Below are 10,395 nucleotides of genomic sequence, written 5' to 3'. Positions count from 1 at the left end.
TTACATTATAATTGCAATTGATTTGCAGACCACCCCGCTCCACCCCAGCTAATCAACCAGTCAATGATTTCTCCATGATCAAAGTTTCCTTTTGTGCAGTTCTGCCTAATTCTCACAAATAAAACAATATTTCCCATTTTTCCACAACTACCAACACCCATCAAAAAACTCCAAGCCAACCAAACCTTCCAAAGCATTCCTGTAACCAACACTGGGCTTCCCCGCGGAAACAGCCACCTTCCTGGCTAATAATGACTTCAATGAAGAATTCATTAAAATCTTTTTTTTCCCCAACAAAAGAATACTGTCCCCAAGAAACAGTCTCTTGAATTTTATTATTGGCTCCCCAGAGAAAGCGGCAAGAATGAAGTCCTCAGGCGTGGCCTGAACGCCTTTGGGGGGCGTGGGCATCCCGGGGCCGCAGTCCCTTCCACTCGGAAATGCAGGGGCTTTAAGCCAACTCTGGAGTGCCTTAATTTCATCCCAAGAACAGACTGCAATCGTCATGTTTAAACAGACCAGCCTAACGGCCTAAAAGCATGGGTATAACGGGGGCCAGGGCAGGGGTAAAGTCGGGGTGCGCAGGAGCCCCTCTCGATCCCGGGCCCCTCCCGGGCCCGCTGCCGCTGCAGAGTGCCACATCAGCGCCCGCGCTGCACTTCCAGGTTCCTTTCGAGGATGGAGCGAGCTAGCCCGGCGGGCGGGGGCGGGCCGAAATCCTCGAGAGTGGCGGGCTGGCTGACCAATAGGAGGCCAGCGAGGAGTCGCGGTCACCAATGAGCTGGAGATTCGGATAGTGGGCCCGCCGAGGTTCGTGCCCCGCGGGGGAACCAGATGAAGCACATCTGGACAGCTGCGCTGGGGAACTGTGCGGCCCCTTCGCGGGCCAGACGTCAGCCGGGCACGTCCCCCACGTTCTCTCCTGCTAACCACTTATTATTATTCATATTCCCAAAGAAGCAGCCGAGGATCCAAGCTTAAACTTTTCTCCTCCGCTAACTGAGACGGGGCCAGATCCCATCCAGCACACAGTTTAATTTTCATGGGGCTCTGGGATCAAAAGAACAGAAACAGCAACAACCAAAGCCCAGCCGCTGTCTGATTTAAAACTGGCAAAGTGAGAAAAGTAGTGTTGAGTAAACAGACCAAGTTGGGTAAGTTCTGGAGACGTGCTGGATATCTTATTTCTCCCGCTGTGACCTCTCTCTCCTGCGTCTTTTTGCTGTTCTCATTATCTAGTCTTCATCAGGGAGATGAGAAGATCGCTTGCCGCCACAAACTGCACAGACCCCAGCTTCCTTTCCTTCTGCTTTGTTAACAATTTTATTTCATTTTTTTGGTTACGTGTGTGTTATTTTAAAAAATTTCCTGGGAACAGAAATTTAACTGGCATCCCGTTGTAAGCCTCTCCAAATCTCAAAGTGGAAACTACTGAAAAATTTATTTGCCTATTTTTTTCTGTGGGAACAGGATATATATTTGTAAAGCTGAAATCTTTATCCACCCCCACCTTCCCTGTTTGGATACAAGATTAAGAAAGTTACCAGACTTATTCTGAATTAACAAAACTTTTGCTTCTGTTAATAGGATGTTTAATATTAACTTACATTCTGAATTCTATAGGTAACTGCTGTTTCACATACATGTGAATATGGTTGTAATGAAATACATCTTTTCTAGGTTCTCTTATCCATAGTAGGGGGCCAAAATCCTTTACGATTGGTCAAAAGCTCATTAAATATGCGACAGACAATTGTGTGTGTCGATAACCTTATAATTGTATGTAAATCCCTTAATTCTATCAAAGTAATATTTAGAGTGATAATTAGATGTGTATACTTGGGAGTAATTGTGACACATATTTCAGAATTTAGAAAGGGAAATGATGGCAAATGTTGAGCTAGGTGAATGGCCTGAGGTCCATTCCATTCAAAATATCTATAATTTGTTTAAACAATGTTTTGGATTTGAGACTTTGTCATATATTATTTATTGTCATGGCAGATCTAACCAGAACTGATGTGTAATTTCTGGTTCAGAAAGCAATGGGTGGAGATTTAGTGCCATAATTGCCAAGTTTCAGGGTGTTTTTGAATCAGAACGGTGGTGCAAACAGTGGATGGAACAGTTGACGTGGTTTTCAGGGATGCAGGGTTAGAAGGAACAGAGTTGCAGAGAAACAATAGAAAGAGCCTGCTGGCTTGGTTCAACTCACAATCCCTCTGTTTGAACCTTGGGTACGTTATTCAGACTATCTGTGCCTCAGTTTCCTCCTCTGTAATGTGGAGATATTAATACCTACTTATCTCATGGGTTGTGTCAAGGACTAAGTGAGTTAATATAGGCTAAACAGTAGTTCTGGCACATTGTAAGTCTTTTCTGTACTCTCCTTTCCTTCCTTCCCGGCTTCCTCAGCTTCATGTCAGGTTCTCAGCTACCATTCTGACCCCCCAGATTAGCAACTAGCATTTACTGAGTGCTGACTTCTTATTAATAATGCACTATATAAGGCTGTAAAGGAGAGAGAGTCTTGAGAAGAGAGTAGAATTTATCAGGTGCCAGAGAGAGAGCTAGAAGATTCTGGGAGTGCAAAGAATGGAAAGACGACTTCTTGTTGTAGGATGGATTCATAAAAGTTTGGTTTTCTGGGAAAGGATTTTGCCAAAAGGTTTGGTTGAGAGTAAAGGGTTCATGGAACAGCAGGTGGCAGGCACTCTAGGAGAAAGGGGAAACATGGTCAAAGAACCAAGGCTGGAAAATATGGGTCTATCCTTGGGGACAATGGGTTGTGATGCAGGATAATATGTGAAAGGTGCATGGGTGGAAGCATTGGACAGGTGGGAGAAGCAGGAGAGGACAGTGGGGAAGGGGAGGCCTGGGACATAGATGGGTGGGGTAAGCTGAAATGGCAGCAGTTATATGGTGGAGGTGTTTATGGAACAATCTCTTTCTGGGGTCCTGTCCATCATATGCTCCTTGTCCATTCCACTACTTCTGTGACCTCTCTTCAGGGCCAGCAGGCTGTGTGGTTAGGACTGAGCAATGAGCTGGGCCATTCCTTTTAGACTCCATGGTGTCTGTCTGGTATTCTGGGCTATTATTCCTGACACTTTTTAGAGATAGGCCTTGCCCTAAAGTCTTTGATATGGATGTGATTGTTCCAACTCTCCCATTCTCCCATACACACTGTATCTGCAGAGCAGCTCTTTCTCCCTCTGCTGAGAGAATCATCTCTTCATGCGTTAATACTTGTAAATTTGTAGTTCACAGTTATGGAAGTAGGTAAGACCTGTCAGGTAAACCTACATGCATCAGGTTGGTGCTCTCCTGCTTTCTCTTCCTTGAGGGCATTGTGCTGGGGCAGAGAGAACCTGAGTTCTGGCCCTGGTGCTGCTGCTGACCACCTGTATGACCTCGGGCAAGACCTGGAGCCATTATACCCTTCTTTGTGCTGTCATTTGTAAAACTATCCCTAAGGTTCCAGCTCTCTTGGATGATCTTTTTTCTTCTCTCCTCATTTCTGGGACAGTCTGTTGCTTGCAGATAGCTCTTTAAGACGTCTGTGGCTAACATTTCTTGGCCACTTAGTACATGGCAAATGTTATTCTGAGGGCTTAATGTAATTTAGCTCATGTAATCCTCTTACCTGTTGACTGAGGGGACAGACACACAGACATCTTAAGAGACTTACCCAAGGTCACACAGTGAAGAAATGGCAGGTACACAGCCAGTCTAACTCTAGAGCCAAAGCCTTAAACACTAGGCTACACTCTACTCTTGCTTGTTATGATGATAGTCAAGAAGTCCATGGAAGTAGGATCATGGGAAGGGAAGGGCACATTTGAAGAATTGAGCTGGTAAAATTTCCCTGGAGGGTCCAGAATATCAACATGAATCATGTCTATGGGATGTGCTGTGTTTGGAGACAGAAGACATTTTGCTCATTCATTAGATGGGGCACATTGCAGGCTAGCACTCTGTCTTTTCATCTTGTTTGAACAAAACCCACCTTAATACCCAGATGTATAGTAGATATTCAGTAAATATCAGCCAAATGAATATCCTTTTTGAAAACAAAATGTTTAAGAGTCAGAAGCAATGGTTTCGCCTTTATTTACCTGGTTTCTTCTCATTTTACTACTCTCCTCAGAGGGTGCCTTTGTTACCGGTTTGGTCTATATCCTTTCAGTCCTTCTTTAAGGGTCTACTCACAGGTATAGATCTAAACATAATTTGAAAATAAAAATGGGACCACAATTTTTTTAATAGAAATATAATTCACATACAGTGTTACGTTAATTTCAGGTGTAAAATAATTTAACAATTCTATACATTAGTCAGTGCTAATCACAATAATTGTACTCTTAGTTCTCTTTATCTACTTCACCCCTCCCCCATCCACGTCCATTCAGGCAACCACCAATTTGTTTTCTGTATTTAAGAGTCTATTCTTTTGTTTGACTCCTTATATTTTGTTCATTTGTTTTGTTTCTTAAGTTCTACATATGAGTGAAATGACATAGTATTTGTAACAATATTGGTTTCTCCAATCCATGAGCATGGCATAGTTTCCCACTTGTTTGTGTCTTCTTCAATTTCTTTCAGCAGTATTTGATATTTTGCAGTACAGATGTTTCACCTCTTTGGTTAAGTTTATTCCTAGGTATTTTATTCTTTTTAATGCAATTATAAGTAGAATTGTTTTCTTAATTTCTCTTTCTGCTGCTTCATTATTAGTATATAGAAACGCAACAGGTTTCTGTATATTAATTTTGTATCCTGCAATTTTACTGATTTTTTTAATAAATTCTAGTAGTTTTTTGGTGGAGTCTTTAGGGTTTTCTATATAGAGTATCATGTCATCTATAAATAGTGAAATTTTAATTCTTCCTTACCAATTTGGGTGCCTTTTATTTCTTTTCCTTGTCTGATTGCTGTGGCTGGGGCTTCTGGTACTATGTTGAATAAAAGTACCAAGAGTGGGGTGCTTGGGTGGCTGAATTGTTAAGCATCTGCCTTTGGCTCAGGTCATGATCCCGGGGTCCTGGGTTAAAGCCTCACATCAGGCTTCCTGCTCAGGGGGAAGCCTGCTTCTTCCTTTCCCATTCCCCATGCTTGTGTTCCCTTACTCACTGTCTCTCTCTCTGTCAAATAGATAAATAAAATCTTTAAAAAATACGAGGAGTGGAAAACCTTATTTTATTCATGAAAATGGTGGAAAAGCTCCGTTTTTCATCATTGAATATATTGTGGTTTAGAACCACAACATATTTATTAAAAAAAAAATAGAGAAACTGAAATGTTTTAAGGCTTGTGGGAAAATGGGGCAGGTGTCAGTTAAATATTCTACTTCTATTTCTTGGGCTTCAAAGTTTAGTCTCTTATTCCTGGAGATGCTATGATTTTGGAATAAGAACTTCTCATGATGAAGATTGATGCAGGATTATTTTAGGTGTCCCATTATACCTAGCCTGGATTTGACATCTTTTTTGTACTTCATTTTTTAAGTCTTTTATATTCTTTAAGTCTTGTATCAACTCTAAACTAGTATTTGAAAAATATTTTAATTTGCTTTGTACTTCATTATGTTAATGGAGACAGTCTTCTCAGTATAGCACTCTGACTGAGCACATAGACTTTGGAGTCAGACTGTGAGGATTTCAATCCCAGATCTGCTTCTTACTAGTGCACCTTGAATAAGTCAGTTTCTCTAGGAGGATTTATTATGTTGCATTTATTATTATAAAGTGGGAGATAAATAAATAAAGCAATTCATTGTTTATTTTGGTAAAAAAGCATAAAATTGGCCATTTTAACCATTTTAAAAAAATGTGTAGTTCAATGGCATTAAATACCTTCACATTGTTGTGCAGAATCACATCTATCTCCAGAACTTTCTTACCAAAATGAAACTTCATAGTCATTAAACAATGACTGTTACCTTCCCTGACTGGCAACCACCATTGTACTGTCTTTAGGAATTTGATTACCCTATGTACCTCATATAAATGTAATTATACAATGTTTGTCCTTTGATGAATGGCTTATTTCACTTAGCATAATGTCTTCAAGGTTCATCCATGTTATAGAAGGTATTTTTAAGGTTGAATAATATTCCATTGTATGTGTATATCACATTTTGTTTATCCATTCATTGGTTGAAAGACATTTGGGTTGTTTCCATCTGTGATGGCAAATTTTTTGCATCAGCTTGGTTAGGCCACACTAACCAAATAAGGCAAAGCTTATTCTAGATGTTTCTGCGAAGGTATTTTTTTAGATGAGATTAACATCTAGATTAGTAGACTTGAGTAAAGTAGATAGGTCTCCATTATGTGGATGGGGCTAGTCTAATCAACTGAAGGCCCTCATAGAAAAAGACTGACCTCCTTTTGACAACAGAGAGTTTTGTCGGCACACAGCCTTTGGACTTAAACGGCATCATCATCTCTTCCTTGAGTTTCTAGCCTGCTGGCTTATCCTGAAGATTTTAGACTTGCCAGCCTCCGTAATCATGGTAGCCAATTCCTAAAATAAGTCCCTCTCTCTATATCATATAGCTATAGATTTAGCTATATAGAGAGAGTAGATATAGACATGTAGTTGTGTAGATATAGACAGATATCCTATTGATTCTATTTCTTTGAAGACCCTTAACCAATGTGCCATCTTTTAATTATTATAAATAGTGCTGCTCTGAACATCAGTGTACAATTATCTGTTGGAATTCCTGCTTTCAGTTCTTTTGGGTATAAACCTAGAAGTGGAATTGTAAGATAAAAAAAGTAATTCTTATAGGAATAAAAAAAAATGCTCAGTGCCAAACAAAGTAAAATTCACAATGTCTGGCACCCTAAAATAGTGAAGCAGTTGTGTTTAAAATGGGAATAAATACACTCTGACTGTCCTGGAGGTGTACTTATATGCACATATTTGTACTATTAAAAAGTCAAACATTTGAGGTCTTCACTATGGTTAACATTTTGTATGTAATAAGCCAGAGTTTGCCAAACCATGGTCTGTGTTGATTTTACCTTGGCTTCTGAGATAGAAGTTCTTCTTCAATGACTATTACTGTTTTTTAAGATTCTTTTTCTGTGCTTGATAACACCAGCCTCCACATTGGATTATGGTGAGGTGAACTCAGCTAAGAGTAATACTGGCCAAATGCATCATGCATCCTAAGTGCTGGAGCTACGAATAGAGGGTAATGGGTGGGGGATGAGATGAAGGTAATTTGTTGAGGCTAATGGATGACTCAGAATTGAAGGCCTCTTGGAGAGAAGCAAGGGCCAAAGCAGGGCTGCCAAAATCTGCTGATAGGTCTAAGGGGTTTGACTAAGCCAGAGTCTAGAACCAGAAGCCTTTGAAACCCAACAGAGGCACATGGGGAGTGAATTCACAAAGTCCAGTTGGAACTGTGACTGAAGTTGAAAGGGCAGGGCTTGATTTCATTACTAAAGATAGGAGGCTGGATCAGAGAAGGATGCCCTGGGGTCAGGCATGGGCTTAAAGCTCTAGAGGTTCATACCTTAGGTGGGGGCTTTGAGCCTGGGCTGTCTCTTCTCCCTCTGAGAACTGGATATTTTCTCTGTTTCTCTGCTCCACTGCTTCCTTGAAGTCCAGTCTGACACCCCATCTGGATATCTCTGCATAGATGCTTTGCTGCTAGAACAAATTTTCCTTTTAAAAAAAATTTGGACATGTATTGCATGGAGCACTGAGTGTGATGCATAAACAATGAATCTTAGAACACTGAAAAAATAAAATAAAGTTAAAAAAAAGACAAAGAAATGGTGAACAAAAAAATTTTTGAGTGTAGTTGACATGCAATGTTACATTAGTTTCAGGTGTACAACTTAGTGACTTGATAAATTTATAGAATAAAACGGGTTTTTTTCAGTTTGGCTGGTGCTGAGCACCTTATCATTCCTTCCCACTTTATCTATGCAGATATATTGTTGCTTCATACAACTTACACATATCTCAGATGCTGAAAACTCTGTTTTTCAGTTTGTTGTAACCCAGATCATTTATTGGGAAAGCTCCTACTTAAGATGACAACAGGATATTATTACTATCATGTGGTAAAGGTCTTACTTTCTTTGGAGGATAGGGACTAAAAGCTCAGTCTTTGGGAAAACTGGAAGTCAGTTTGCCTTTTAAGTGAGAGGTACCAACATCACTTTTTCATCTAGAAGGAAGCTTTCAGTCAGAAGTCTTAGAGAACTTTAATTTTAGCGATGACCATACTAATGATTGGGATGTAGGGATGGATGATGGTCAGTATTCCCAAGTCACTGTGATGGTTCTCATAGCAGAAATGATTCATTTGCAATATTTAACAATAATAACAGCAGTAAGAACAGCCACACTAGATGATAGATGAAGTCCATTTTCCACTTTAATTTCCACCAAATCAGCATTGTTTGAAGGAGATTCTGTTCCTCTCATGTTTTCCATTGAGAAAGAGAGAGAGATTCAGAAAAGATGAAGAGATCATGGGTGAGAGCCTTCTTCCTCTATCTGATGAGCTCAGACTCTACAGAACCTTCTGTACTCCTGTATATATGAGAGACCATTAGTCTGCCAGGAAGATGCAATTCAGGACAAAGACTATGGTTCCTGGAGATAAATGTGTAAAAAGCTTGATAATATCTAATTATTGTCTTATTAATTGGGTTAAGTGTTGTTGGTTTTGCTTTTGGCATTATTTAAAATTATTTATGTTTCATGGCGGTAATGAGTAAGAAAGGGTGGGGTGAGTGGATGAAACTGGTTCTGCACCCTGATAGGTGGTGACATTCTGTTTGTTTCTTGGATGGGAGTTGAGTTTTTCAGAAGAGAATAAACACACAAAAAGCATAGTCAGACCTATAAATACAGAGAACAAACTGATGGTTCCCTATTGGGTGGGGAGAGGGTAAGAGAGTGGGCAAAATGAGTGAAAGGGAGTGTGATACAGGGTTCCAGTTATGGAATGAATAAATCATGGGACTAAAAGGCACAGTGCTGGGAATATAGTCAATGGTATTGTAATTATATTGTATGGTGACAGATGGTGGCTACACTTGTGGTGAACATAGCATAATGTATAAACTGTGTTGTACAGTGGGAGCTGATATAGCATTGTGTGTTAACTACATTCAAATAAAAATAATTTAAAATAAGATTGGGCTATCACTGAAAAAGCATCCTCTACTACATTCAGATAGCACAGTCCTACATTTTATGAAAAAACAGCTTTGACTCTTACGGAGCCCATTTATGCTTCTGAATTTTCCTTTTGGTACATTATCGATCACTGCTTGTGCTGAATCATAAAGCATATTTCCAGATTTGGAAATGGACTATTGTTAATGAGGAACTTGTTAAGGCCTAAAAAAGTAAATTTTCAGGAAAGGCTGTGGGCTCAAAGGGTATCTTCTTTCCTCATTGTTTGGCACATCATCACTTTACTTTTCCATGTTTCAGTTAACAAATAATGTTTAGAAATACCCTTTCCTCCACTATCCCCAAACCAAAGTTTGTCTTTTTGTCTTTTTCCTGTGGGTATAATTTGAGAAGGAATTCATTAAGGGCAGTTCTGAGTCCATATTGACTAAAAAAGCAGGAATAAAAGTGAACTTAAGACTAGTTAAGAAGCAGAAAGAGAAAAAAAGGGATGACTGAACCAGTCATCTCAAAACTTTTGTTGAAAGTTTTCTTGAAGACTTACTCCCTTAGCCATAAAGTTGAGTCTTACATTTTTTTGTGGTCAGTTCTTATGAAATTGAACCATTACTAAGCCGATGACGAAAGAGGACTCTTCCAACTTGATAAAGTAATCTTTTCTCTAAACAAAAGTATAGGAAATTTTCTACCAGCAAGCACTCAGATTTCTTACTGAGTCCACTCCTGCAAGATTTATCTTTCCAGATCAATCCAGTTGGAATGGAATAACACTTCGTGAGACTTTGAGCTTTCTAGAACACTCCACCCAGAAGGAATGATGCTCGAGAGCATGTAATTCAGCCACAGTTTCTCTCAGGTCTCTTTCCAGCACTCAGAGGACAAGTTCTTTTCCTGCAGTGCCCACTTTGTGACAGGGTTCCAGTTTTAGAGGGGCCCCAATCTTGTTTTAATGCTCTGCTGTCACTATCTTGAGATTTTCAACAATTTATAAACAAGGGACTCCACATTTTCTTTTTGCTCTGGGCCCTGCAAACCATATAGCTGGTTTTCTCTCTCAGCTTTCAGGGTCACTCAGGTGTAACAAAGGTGAGAAAATAAAATCAGAGGCCTGTTTCATCACTTTCTTCCAAGTTTATGTATCCAGATGAGCACCTAATGAAACTGTTTTTTCTTTCATAAAAACAAATTCTCTTGTTTTTATTGATTGAATGTTCGATCTCC

The 10,395-nt window shown here is 39.7% G+C and overlaps 1 protein-coding gene across 1 annotated transcript in view; it reads left to right on the top strand.

Moving 5' to 3' along the window:
- Positions 1-835: 835 nt before the first annotated feature.
- TMEM45A (transmembrane protein 45A) overlaps positions 836-10,395 on the top strand; it is a 69,882-nt gene continuing 60,322 nt past the window's right edge. Inside the window, exon 1 of the mRNA XM_046002858.1 lies at positions 836-1,154. The gene's annotated coding sequence lies outside the window, so the exon portion shown is untranslated. The remainder of the gene's footprint in view (positions 1,155-10,395) is intronic.

This window comes from Meles meles, chromosome 4 (assembly GCF_922984935.1).
Source record: "Meles meles chromosome 4, mMelMel3.1 paternal haplotype, whole genome shotgun sequence".
In the NCBI taxonomy this organism is placed as follows: domain Eukaryota; kingdom Metazoa; phylum Chordata; class Mammalia; order Carnivora; family Mustelidae; genus Meles; species Meles meles.
This window is presented reverse-complemented; position numbering and strand designations above follow the sequence as displayed.